The sequence below is a fragment of the Lactuca virosa genome, chromosome 3 (assembly GCF_052849685.1).
Source record: "Lactuca virosa cultivar CGN04683 chromosome 3, Lactuca_virosa_CGN04683_v6, whole genome shotgun sequence".
NCBI lineage: Eukaryota > Viridiplantae > Streptophyta > Magnoliopsida > Asterales > Asteraceae > Lactuca > Lactuca virosa.
Window position 1 is genome coordinate 279782003 of NC_136428.1, and position 13718 is coordinate 279795720.

Consider the following 13718-nt stretch of genomic DNA (forward strand, 5'->3'; position numbering starts at 1 on the left):
CTTCCCTTTTATCGGTTTTAGATTCAAAGGATACATTTCACCTTTTCTTTGAGATTTCAGAAGCACTTCTTTTGTTTTCTTCTCAATAATCTCTGATCCCTCATCATCGAATGATACTTTCAACTAGGTACCTACAACCAATTGTGAAATGCTTATTAGATTATGTTGCAGGCCTTCCACATAAGCTACCTTCTGAATGGAGAATTGGCCATTCGTAATCATGTTGTATCCTTTAATTTCTCTTGTGGCATGGTTTCCAAACTTTACTCTGCCACCATCCTTCAACGATCAGAATTCCATCAGTTCTTCTCTCCTTCAAGTCATGTGACACGAACAACCACTGTTCATGTACCATTCAGAGTCGTATTGTTCGTCACGCATTACCAACGAAATTCAGAGAGATTTAGGAACCCAAACCTTCTTGGGTCCTTGTGAGGATTTCTTAAGAACAGGAAATTTTTAATCCGTATCAACCCAAAAGGATCTTTTTAACAAAACACTATTCTACCCTTTAAATATTTTAAAAACCTTCATTTTATCCGTATCAACACAAAAAGCGTTTTATCAAAAAGTCACTTTTATGACACACTTTAGCGTGCCAGTTCCGTCGCGAAACTTTAAGGAGTCATAACTTCTTTGTTATAACTCGGATTTCAGTGTTCTTTATATTTCTGGAATCCTTGTCATGACCACTACTACTTTATTCATAGATATCAGGTTTACCAGATCATTTTATTTTTGACGTTTATAGACTTGAAATAACGGGTTGTTACATAATTTCATAAACACCATTACAAGGTAAAGCTTCAAATATAAAAACAACAATTTTATAAACTAAAACTGAACCATTCAAATCATTATAGCGAAAACCTTGTCTAAAAAATGCATGAAATGAAATAATGTTTCTTGTCATTTCTGACAAGTAGCAACAATCAATTAAAATAATCCTAACATCAATACTAAGCACGAGCTGATAAGTCCCAATATTGGTAATAGGAGAAGATCGCCTATTTTCCATTATCAGATTCATCCTTCCATGCTCCACCTCCTCGGCTTCTTTTAGCCCCTATAAATCAAAACAAATGTGAAATCCACATCCTGTACGGGCCCAAGAATGAGTAGATGCTAAGTTATTAGCTTGAATAGTGTGTGTACCTACTAACGATGACTTCACCTTACCATCCTTGATGTCTTGCATGTATTTGTGGTAGATCCTCTTCCAATGGCCCTTGTCATTTCAATAGTAACAAATGGCCTACTTGGGGTCACTAACAGCTGTAATGTCTTAGTTGGGCTTCGCCTTTGGCCCATTGCTTGATGAACTTGCATGGGCCTTGTTCTTCTAGTTAGCTTTGGGAGTAGCCTTCCTTTTCTTCCCTTTACCTTTTTTAATGGAGAGAATGGGAGCATTAGCAGTATGGGTTGTATTCTTCCCCTTTAATCCCGACTCAGCAGTCTGTAGAAAGTTATGGAGTTGGTCCAGTGTGGTTTCTGTGTTGTTCATATGATAAGCTAATATAAACAAATCATAACAACTTGGTAAGGAGTTTCAGACCATGTCTATAGCCAACTCCTCATCAAAGTGCACATTGAGCTTAACCAGATGCTCCACGTATCTTTGCATTCTCTATACGTGGTTGCAGATAAACTCTCGTTCTTTCATTTTGCAAGCCATGAGGGACTTGACCACTTTAAACTTCTCTTGACGAGCTCTGTTGTGGTGCTTTTCCACAAGGTCACTGATCATCTCAAAAGGCCAGTAGTCCTCATAGAACCTCTACAATTCAGGAGTCTTTGTGGAGACCATGATGCAAGCAACTTTTGTTGCATCATCGTAGTGTTTTCTATAGGAGGCTAGTTGTTCAGAAGTTGTAGTAGATTCATCAACTTCAACAAGTTTCTCTTCAAGGACATGTTCTTTTCCCTCGAAGCGAAGATCCATTCTGATGTTGCGCATCCAATCATTATAGTTGGAGCCATCAAAATTCACATTCATACGAGTAGGGAGAAACCTGAGTGGTGGTTAGAAGATGATGGAGCAGAAGCATCAACAAGAGCAGGCATCTATAGAGAAAGAAGAACAGTTTTAGTTAGATGACAATTGTCCTTAATATTTTAAACCATATTAAATGATTAAGGCTAGGATCCAAAATAACAATTCACAACTAAGAAGTGGGATGTCATAACCTTATTGAAATTTTATGAAGGTAGGTAAAAGCAATTCACCAATTTCGAACTATGGAATTCCTAGATCTTTTGAGATTCATTAAATCTATCAATGGCATGTTTAAACTCAAACTATGCTCTTCTATTTGTGACTGGAATACCGAGGATCACAAAAAAGATGTGAATAACCTTAAAAATTAGCCTGGCACTCTCGATATCATTTATCATCTCATTTTAACGTACCGGTTTAGCCACATACGCTCCATTTATCAACGATAATTTTCGAGATGCCCATTATTACTCTATATAGTCACTATTAGTGTTTCGGTTAACCACATGTGCTCCACTAACTACTATAAAGTATAATTTTCAAATAATTCAAGGGTAAATAAAGCACGAAAAAAGTTCAATGACTAAATGTAAACAAAATTGAAATTTTGTTACCCTTTCAAGTCATTATCCCATAAATGGTTCTAAATGTTATTAAGGATGAGCACAAGCGGGATATGGAGGTTAAAGAAGTGAGGATGTTGTAGTAATCGTGTGATATACCTTTATTGTATAAGGTACCAGAAACAACACTTAGAAATGCAGTAGGATCGACTTCAATCACAAAGAAACTGAAGGAAAAAAATATGGTGGTTTCAGACATATATTTAGGACATAGGTGACGGTTTTCACTCCAGAAGGTGGAGACGGTCATTCTAGATCGTGCGAGGAAGAGAGAACATATACTTAGGACATAGGCAATTCACTCCAGAAGATGGAGACGATCATTGTGAAGATAATATGATGTTAGATTTAAATGAGGTTTTTCTCTTTACAAGGACAGGAGGTTTGATTAGAGAAATCCTCATTTAAATCTAACATCGTATTAACTTCACAACGACCGTCTCCATATTCAGGAGTGAAAACCACCGCCTATTTCCGAAGTATATGTTCTCTCTTCCTTGCATGATCTACATTGACCGTCTCCACCTTCTTGAGTGAAAACCGTCGCTTGTATCCTAAATATATGATTGAAACCACCATATTTTTTTCCTTCAGTTTCTTTGTGATTGAAGTCGCTTCTACTTTATTTCTAAGAGTTGTTTCTAGTACCTTATACAATAAAGGTATATCACACGGTTACAACAACATCCTCACTTTTGTGACCTCCATGTCCCACTTGTGCTTATACTTAATAACATTTAGAACCATTTAGGAGATAATGACTTGAAAGGGTAACAAACTTTCAATTTTGTTTACATTTAGTCATTGAACTTTTTTCGTGCTTGATTTACCCTTGAATTATTTGAAATTGTTTACATTTTACCCTTATGACCAGCTAAAAGTTGTCATAAGCATAACATTTACACGTTTCAACAAGTTCAAGGGTTAATACATCACGAAAAATAGTTTAGTGACCAAATGTGATCAAAAGTTAAAATACGTTACCCTCTCATGTCATTATCCCTTTTCCTAAAGTAACTAAGAGTGGGATTTTATAAAAGATGTTTAGTTACTTTTTATGTCATTATACTTATTAATGAAGTTGTGTCCTATCAAATTCGTTCGGCTAACGACCCTCCACCATACAAAAGAGCGGTGGGTAAGAATGCATACCCAATGGCGGTCATTTTATAGGCCACTTCCTTAAACTCTCCTTATAGTATAGCTTCATAAATGAGGCATACTAGCGATTTGGCTGACTTAATATTATACATATAGTAATTAACTTTTAATATTATATATAAGGTGTATTTTACCACTTTTCAAAAATACAAGGTTTAAATTAAATTTACGAAATTAATGAATTAATTTAATTTAAAATAAACCAATTATGTTTTTGATCTTTATCTTTTAATTAATCAAATATTTAAATATAATTAAAACATAAGGATAAATCACAAATTCAAGATAAGGATTTCTAATTAGAAAAGGTAATTATTCAGTTTTCCATAACTAAAAACATTATCTAAGGTAATTATCCTAATCAATTTATGAATTTAAGCAAAACTCGATTTAAGTAATCTGATCGTCCACCATGTCGTGGCAAACAATTACCACGTTGTGGTCGAATGAAAAAGAATACGAATTCTCAAATCACCACGTCGTGGTAAAACATACCATATTGTGTTTTTGAAACAAAATGAAGATTTTGTTTAAGCTCAAGCAATGTACATTAAATTGTTAGACAACCATACGCTCTGATACCACTGATGGGTTTTACATGTATTAACGCGGAGAAATCCTTAACACTTAAGGGTATATGCAACCTAAAGATCTAAGTCATAACACTATTGAAGTAACATTCTATTGAACAACAAGAACACACTAACCCTAGGTGATTTCGAAAATTGTAGAAGGTAAACATACCTTTTGATTGCTATAATAAAGAACCAAGAATCCTTTCTTCAATAACTTAAAAGCTAGCAACACAAATGTCTTGCCTCTAATGGTTCACACCCAACACTAGCAACAAGAAGCTTTTGAGAGAGGAGAGGAGATGTCAATTTTCGGCCTAGAGCTCTTGAGGATCAAGTGGTGGCCGAAAATTAAAGGCTATGGATCTATATATAGTGCAACTTGGAAACCCTAGATAACCCTAAATGAATAAAATAATATTTATTCAATTTGGTAATTATCCAGCTTCCTAATTATCTGCAAGGAATATTTCAGATGTCCTGGAATACCCTAATTTTGTCCACCTCTTTCCAAGAAAGGTTCTGGACTCTTTCTTGTTCAACTATTGAACAATTGCACTGTAACCATTATACTTTTAATTAATACAAGTAATCCCAAAATTAATATAATTATTTTTGGATTAATTATTAATTAAATATTACAACTTGTAATTAATATATTGTTTTCATAACATATTAATAAATTCATTTATTGTTATTTATTATTCATATAATAAATCAATAAATCAGTTTCTCTCTCTCTCTCTCTCTCTCTCTCTCTCTCTCTCTCTCTAAAAGTCATCGTATTCAATTACTAGGTTTGACGGAAACCCAAAAAGACTTTGCTAATAATTCAATATTATACTAATTCAGTTATTGGCTTAGAAACCTAATCCAACAACAACAACCTTGGAGAGATATTGAATGAATCTCCGATAATATCCTGTTAAACCCATAAAATTACTAATCTATGAGGGAGACTTCGGGACCTTCCACTGCATAACAGCTTCAATCTTGTCCGGGTCGACCAAAATCCTATAGAGTTAACGAGGTGTCATATGAACTGAACCTCTCGTAACCAAAACATGCACTTTAAGAACTTGGTGTACAATCGTTCCCGCCTCAAAACTACCAGAAGCTCTCAAAGGTGCTCTTCATGCTACTCCCTAGTCTTGGAATAGACTAGGCTATCATCGATGAAGACAGTAACTGATCGATCGAGCATCGTCCTGCACACTCGATTCATCAAATCCATAAATGTCGCAGGCGTATTGGTGAGCCCAAAAGGCATCACCACGAACTCGTCGTTACCATAACGAGTCTGGAACGATGTCTTCTCCATGTCCTCCTCTCTTACCCTCATCTGATGATACCATGACCTCAAATCGATCTTGGAGAACCAAGATGCACCCTGCAGCTGATTGAAGAGATCATCAATCCGTGTAAGTGGGTAACGGTTCTTCACCGTTAACTTTTTCAACTCTCGATAATCAATAGACATGCGGTGAGACCCCTCCTTCTTCTTCACAAACAAGATCGGTGGTCCCCAAGGCAAACTGCTCCGTCTGATAAATTTCTTGCCTAACAGCTCCTGAAGCTGAGAGGATAGTTCTTGCATCTCTGGTGGTGCCAATTGGTATTGCGCCTAAGGAATCGGAGCCGCACCGAGGACTAGATCAATCCTGAACTCAACCTACCGCTTAGGAGGCACACCGGGTAATTCCTCTAGAGACACATCTAGGAACTCCCTAACTAATGGCACATCCAAAACTGAAACCTCCTTCCCGACTCGAGTGTCAACCACATACACGAGATAACCCATACACCCATTCTGCAGATACCGACGAGCCCTAGCAGCAGAACAAAATCCTGATCCAACCCTAGTACCCTCTCCATAAATAATCAGTTCTCCCCCACTTGGGTTTGAACTACCACCTGCTGACCCTCACAGTCAATCATCACACCAAACATGCTCAACCCGTCCATCTCTACTATCACGCACACATCCCCCATGGGGATATGGATCAGGTCAATCGGGTAAGTCACCCCGATAATCTCCAAAACATAACCTTGATAAACGCTCGATGCAGAAACCCCATGTTCGTTGGAGATAAAAACCCACAATGGACACTCCAACTATCCAAGAGTCATATCAAAACTTCTACTAAAATACGGACACACAAAAGACCGACTCACACTTGAGTCAAAACACACAAGAGCAGGTAAAGATTTCACTAAGAAGGTACCAATCAGAATCATAAACATAAGCATGCCATAAAATAATTGACAAAATAATAAATGTAAACATACCAGAAACGACGTTCGGCGCCGCCTTGGCCTCCTCCGCTATGAATTGGAAACCACGACATCGAGCCCCAGGGGCTCCGCCCTTCCCAGACATCCATCTGTAATCCTCAAAGTATCCGGGGATGGAGCCTGCGTCGGCATGGTGGCAAGCAAGGGACACTTGGCGTTCATATGGCCCACCTGATCACACAGTTAACAAATCCTGGTGCTCGGTACCGGGGCCTGCTGGGGACAATGTCTCGCATAGTGCCCCTCCTTTCCATATTTGTAGCATCCAGAAGAAGATAGACAAGCACCCTCATGAACCTTGTCGTACTTGCCACAACACTACAAGAAAAAGGCGAAATAACTAGGGAAAAATTTCGTACTTAAAACATGATATTCCGTAATTAAACATGATTAGAGACGGAATTTGCTATGGAACCATTGTATAGCAAAATTCTTCGTTAGTAAAGGTTTGTTATGGAATCCATAGGACCATCACAACGGAATTTGCAACAAACTTATTTCATAGAAGAATAGCTATAAACTATACCTATCGCAATGTCATAGCAAATTAACTACAATTTTTCCATAGAATGTTCGTAGCAAATTACCTATGCCCGATCCGTAGTTAATCTGTTGCAAGTTAACTACAAACTAACCCCGTAGCTAATTTCCATAGAAAATCCACTACCGATAATAGTGTCGCAAATATTTCGTAGTGAATTTACGATGACATAATTCCACAACAAATATTTAGTAGTAAATTTACTACTGTTTTCTTCTGTAGCAAATTTACAATAATACACTTCTGTTACAAATATTTCATAGTAAAATTATCACGGCCTACTTCCGTTGTAGAAAAAATGTTATATAATAGATTCCATAGCAATTCAGCTACATAATACTACATAAAAATATATGTAGTAACTCCGTAAAAATATCAATAGCCAAAAATGGTGGCATGATTAGTTCAAATCCACACAAAAATGATTTAATTTTATTTCCAAAGCAAATTTATAACAAAATCAACATTGTGTAAATGCAATAACAATTTATCAAAAATATTGTAGAAATCCTATGTGAAAGACTAACAAACATTTCTAAGTTACTGAAAATATTGTTTTTCGGTACAAAATAGCACCGAAAAATCAAGGTTGCCACAAAAGAAGACCATTCTTTGCGAATTTCATCAATATTAACATCCGTGTATCTATCTTTGCCACATCCAACCTAAGAAAAAAATTATACTGCACTATAAAGAGGGAAGAGCATGCAAAATTAATGGGATATATAGAAAAAAATTGTAAGTAAGTTGAGACCATATACTACCCATCAATTTGAAAAATAAACATAGAATGGTCCTTTTAATTCGTTTTCTATTAGAGCATTGTATTTTCAAATAAATGAAAGTACATTGTTGTTTCTTGCATGCATGAAACCTACTATCTCAATTATATAATTTGTCAAAACATGCTACCTTACATGTTATACTTTGTTAAGTTCTTGAAATTGGAGGAATGTAATAAAATGAAATTTTTGAAAGTTTAAGCTACATGTTCCTTTCTTAAGGTAGCAAAATATGACACAATAGCATCTTACTTTGTCAAAACATGGAAACTTACATGATATGCTTTGGTAATTTCTTGAAATTAGAGGAATGTAATAAATTGACAAATTTTAAAGATTAAATTACACGTTCCTTTGCTCAAGTGACAAATAAATATGCCAAAATAGCATCCTACTCTGTTAAAACATGCAACTTAGATTATATGCATTGTTAATTTCTTGAAATATTAGGAATGTAATAAAATGAAAAATTTTAAAGACATATGCTTATATTGGTAAAAAAAATGGTATAATAGGTTGCTATTATCCTTTACAAAAATAATACTGACTAATTTGGCTTGATTATGCATAACTTTAAGTAGTCTTCACATAAACATGAGCTTCAATCAAAAAATCTCATTTCCTATCAAGAGATTTCAACTTGTCAGTGTAGTGGATTCCATTCCTTAAAAAAATGAACATCGAGTTTATATATGTAATACCCAAAATAAGAAACATCAAATAAAGATACTATAAGGTTATAGAAACAATAACTATACATGAGGTGTATATTTACCTTAGATAATATGAAATCACCAAGCCTCCTATTGCAGTCGACATATTTTTTATGGATTGAAGAAATTAATACATTAAGAAGTGTTGACATCAGATTCAAAAAATGGATAAGTGCCCATTTCACAAAAGAAACTAATCAATAAAAAACAATTCTAACCAGAATTAAATTCATAGATATTACATTCAACAGGAAATACCAAACTGAAAAAGGGTTTTTTGTTGGAGGTAAGACTTAAGAGTAACACTGCAACCACCAAAAAGATTGGATTATCAAAACGTTGAAATAATAAACAACATAAAGCAAGAAGCAATATACAAGACTGAAAAAAAAGACATATCAATATAAATTACCTACCCACAAGCAAAATAAATTTTTGTTGTTCCATTGGGTAGCACAGCCTCATAAATTACCAGCTTGTGCATCTGCAAATCTCTACATTTAAATAAATAAAACCACATTGCTTTATAAATATCTAGAAAATTAATACAACATCAAGTAAAAAGATAAAACTACTAACTTTTTGATTAGCCTTCCCTGGCCCTTGCTTCTTCCAGAACTAGTGATGGCTATTCGGGCAGTATTATTTGGAGCAGATACTGGAGATGCTGACCTTAATATATCGAGTATACAACATATATAAATGAACTACAAAAAAAAACAGAGTATTTAGCTAAGTGCTACACTTTTGATAGAAAAAAAAAAATGAAGTAAATATTTTTATGGATTAATGAAAGGTACAATCTCTATGAACAATGACAATATATTATAATTGCAAAATACATGTCGCTACTATCATTAGGTAGCTTTGGGCTATATTAGGCATGGAGCAGGGGAGGAGGTTAAGACTCTTTTAGAGTAAGATAACCTTTCCCAAGAGCTTAACTCGTCCCAAATCATTCACACAAATCAATTTCATTAAATCTTTTTAAGAAAAAACCTTATCTATTGGCTGTTGTCGATGAGTTTTGACAGAGCTGGAGGCAAAGAGGGCTGGCGGCGGTGACCAGACTGGAGGGCAGATGGAGGAGGCGCAAGGTATGCATGTCGATAGAATATAATCGAGGCAGAGGTCTAGATGTATACGATGTTACTGGTTGTGAATGGTCGTAATTAGAGGCTTGATGGCGGAAGGAATCGATCGATCGTAGTGAGCGGCTTGATGGTTGAAGAAATCAATCGATTGAGAGATGCAGTAAAAAGGAAGCAGTTAAGTAGAGTCGATCGATTGTGATTGGGAGGGACCGCCATTTTAGGTTTAGTGGCGTTAGGTTTTTTTTCATCGTGGGAGATAGTGAAATGTTTTTAAGGATAGTAATTAAGAGTCTGTCTTCTAAAATAGTTATAAAGATATTTTAAATTATATTTATATTTACAATAATATGAAAAAATAAAAGAAATTATCATATATTTCATATTAATCATATTTATCAAATAACTTATAAAAACAATCTTTTTAAAATTATATAAAAAAAATATCATTATCACAAAAATGAATATGATACTTCTTGTAAAAGAGTATGATTATCAGTTAGTGGTGAAAGTTTAAATATATCTGAAACAATTAGCACATTTAACCATAACAATAACTAGTTAAATACACTCAAAATATATAAAGTTAAAGTTGGAATAAACTCAAAGTATATATAAACGCAAACTTGAAGGGTCAAACATGACAACGAAAGTTAAACCCTATTTACAGAGTAATACATGTGGTTGTGGGTGTGAATGTAAGGGTGTAGGTCGATGGGTACGGTTAGCAGTGTGTAATAGTAGGACGGGGATATAAGTGTGGGTGTAGGTATGGGTATGGGGAGGGTGTGAGGGTTCTATGGGGGTAGGGTGTATGTTATGGAGGTGGGGTGGGGTAGGCATCGGTATGCGAATGAACGTAAAGGTATATGTATAGGTATGGGGTGAGGTGGGTGGGTGGGTAGGGTAAATGTGGGGTGGGTGAACATGTGGTGTGGATATGAAGGTATGGTTCGGGTGAATGTAGGGTAGGTATGTCAATATGGATAATGTAGATTATATAGGGTGAAAGTGGGAGTATGGGTGTGGATGTGGAGGTGGGTGGATTGAGTGTGGGCGGAGGGTAGAGTTGGTTTAATGGGTAAGTGGGTATGGGGTGGGGTAGCGACGGTGTTGGCTTGTGGCTTAAGGCTTAGGGTGTGTGGCTTAAGGCTGAAGGATTAGGGTTAGGGATTAGGGCTCATGGCTTAGGGTTTACGACTTAGGCATTAGCTAGGTCTTAAGGCTTAGGGATTATAGCTTATGGCTTATGCCTCTTAACTTATGGATTAGAGCTTAGGGCTTAAGGTTAATGATATACGACTTAGTAGGTTCAGTCGGGGGCCAATACGCATCGAGAAGAACCACAATCGAACTAACAGGATATGACCCCCCCACCACCACCAACTTGTTTTCTTATAAGGTTTTGGCGGTTCTTGTTGACCTTAAATGCAAAGTGGTTGCTACTAAAATCTAGACTCACAATTCAAGAATGGCTTCAATCTTCTACATCACCTAGTCATATGTAGATATATAAAAAAATTTACTTCTCGAATAGAATGTGTCAGTCTCTAACGTTTCACACATTAAAATCAATCGAATATAGTCTTGGGGAGTTATTTATTGGTCGTTCGGGATCGTTTAAGGGTCTAAACTTTACTTGAGAAGCCTCTAGACACTTAAAATTGCTTATTGGAAAATTTCATTGCATAATATTTATGATTTTTTTTTATTTTATAGCATATAGCTACGATCATTGATTCCATAGAAAATTTTGTAGCAACATAGCTACGAATTCTAATTTTGTAATAAATGGCGTAGCAAACTAGCTATGGACTTAGATTTTGTAACAAATTTTGTATCAAAATAGCTACATATTTTGATTCCGTAACAATTTTTTGTAGGAACTTAGATATAAACTTAGACCCGTAGTAAGTTTTGTAGCAAAATACCCATGACTTATAATTTCGTAACAAATGTTGTAGAACACCAGCTACGGAATCCAATTACATTGAAAAAATTTGTAGTTATCTGAATATTAGCTACAAAACATAGTTATGTAGCTAAATTTGTAGCACATATACCTACGTCTAACTATTCTGTAGCATAGTCCATAGTAGAATTCCTACGGTTTTTAATACCGTAGAAAAATTCCATAGTTATTCAAATATTAGTTACAAAATGCAATTCTATAGCAAATTCCATAGTAAAATATCTAGGACAAGCCATTATGTAGTATAATTTGTTTCAAAGTAGCTACGGATTGTACTTCCGTCGCAAATTTCCATAGTTATTTCAATTTTTTCTTGTAGTGCAAGTGCGGCCCCTCTGTCCTCTAGATCGAGCATAATCGGGATTGAAGCGCTTAGCTACAGGTTGTGGCTAAGCGGGAGTCTGCCTTTGCTCCCTTGTCTGGGTCTCTATCTCAATATCTCGCCTCCTCACGGCATCCTGAAGCTTAACGGGGGTACTATAATGTTGGGTAGATACAAACTATTGAATATCATTCTGTAGCATGCTCAAGTATCGTGTCATATGGGCCTGCTCCGAAGCAGCAAACTCGGGACAGAATAAAGCCCTCTTAGTAAACATCTTGGTGATCTTCGTTACTGTCCCCATCATTTGTCTCAAATCTTGGTACCCCTGGCCCAATATCTCCTTCTCCACTAGGGGAACATATTTCATGCGGAACATCTCCGAGAACTGCTCCTAAGTAAAAGTAGCCCTCTACTCAGGAGTATAAGAACCGGTCACCAGGTTCCACCAATCCTTCGCATCCAGCCGAAGAATGGTCAGGGCGCACCTAACCTTCCAGTCCTCCAGATAGGAACGGGTGAAGAAGCAGCCCTCAACATCATAAATCCATCTCATAGCCACAATCGCGTCCTTGACCCCATCAAATTTCGAGGGCTTCATGTTGCTAAAATCCCAGTGCTAGAATGAACCTCCTCCTCGGCCTCCTGCAACAGCGACGGCTGCAGCAGATGCCTCTGCCACGATGGCGTACCGCTCATTAAAAAACTCAATCATAGCGAGCCTGGTAGACCCAAAAACCTCGGGGATGGCACCCCGAACAACAGCAGCTACCTCAGTTGCGATCAACTCACAGATTTCATCATCTGTCAATCATAGCCTATCATGGCCACCAACTCCAAAACCAAATCCTCTCATGAACACCATACTAAAAATGAACCAAAAACATATCAGGAATGCTATAATTATATTACTACAACTATCATAGAGAGGCTAAACCCTTGGGGTTTGTGACTTCCTTGCTACGTGTACGGGTCCTATGCTTCCAGTAGTACGGGCCCATACTACCTTCCACACCTACCCGTATTTCTCTCAATGAATCATCACAAACTACCCTAAAACAAATCGCAACTAGGATACACATTCATCCTATATCCACTCTCTCGATAGTGGCTAATCATCCCTCAGCTGCCCTGCTACACTCACTCATGAAACTTCCACCAACCCTGTAATCGCTCGTGCATGCTAATCACACATAACATTGGATTTCATAGACAATTAAACACTTGATTCTACCCTAAGAACCACAAGAAGACAAGGAATAGAAAATAAGGCTAAACCAAACATTCTCATGCTATAAAATCTTAGTTACGTACAAGTATGATGCACACATTAAGCATCTACAGTAATGACGTCAATTTCGTATATCATACAGGAAGTTCTCCTAGGTTATCAAACATCATACATCAGAAAATTCTATCATGCAATTCCTGAATATCCCTAGCCTATGACTAGCATGTAGTTCTATCATAGCATCATAAAAAATAACAGTGTGGGTAACTTAGGGTATACTTTCTTGTTGTGGCTCACCGTACACATATCATCCTTCCTTGGTCACTTTTGAAAACAATTTTAGAAACAATTTCTTTTTTGAAAACAATTTTGAAAACTATTACAGATCCTTAGTTTTAGTCTGGATTCACACAAATGAT

At 36.4% G+C, this 13718-nt stretch overlaps 1 long non-coding RNA gene across 1 annotated transcript; it reads right to left on the minus strand.

Moving 5' to 3' along the window:
• Window positions 1–8839: 8839 nt before the first annotated feature.
• LOC145162967 (uncharacterized) lies at window positions 8840–10026 on the minus strand. Its single transcript, XR_013739470.1, has 3 exons — window positions 9683–10026; window positions 9263–9390; window positions 8840–9177 (listed from the first exon to the last, which is right to left on the minus strand). It is a non-coding gene; the product is annotated as an uncharacterized LOC145162967 (long non-coding RNA).
• Window positions 10027–13718: the final 3692 nt, after the last annotated feature.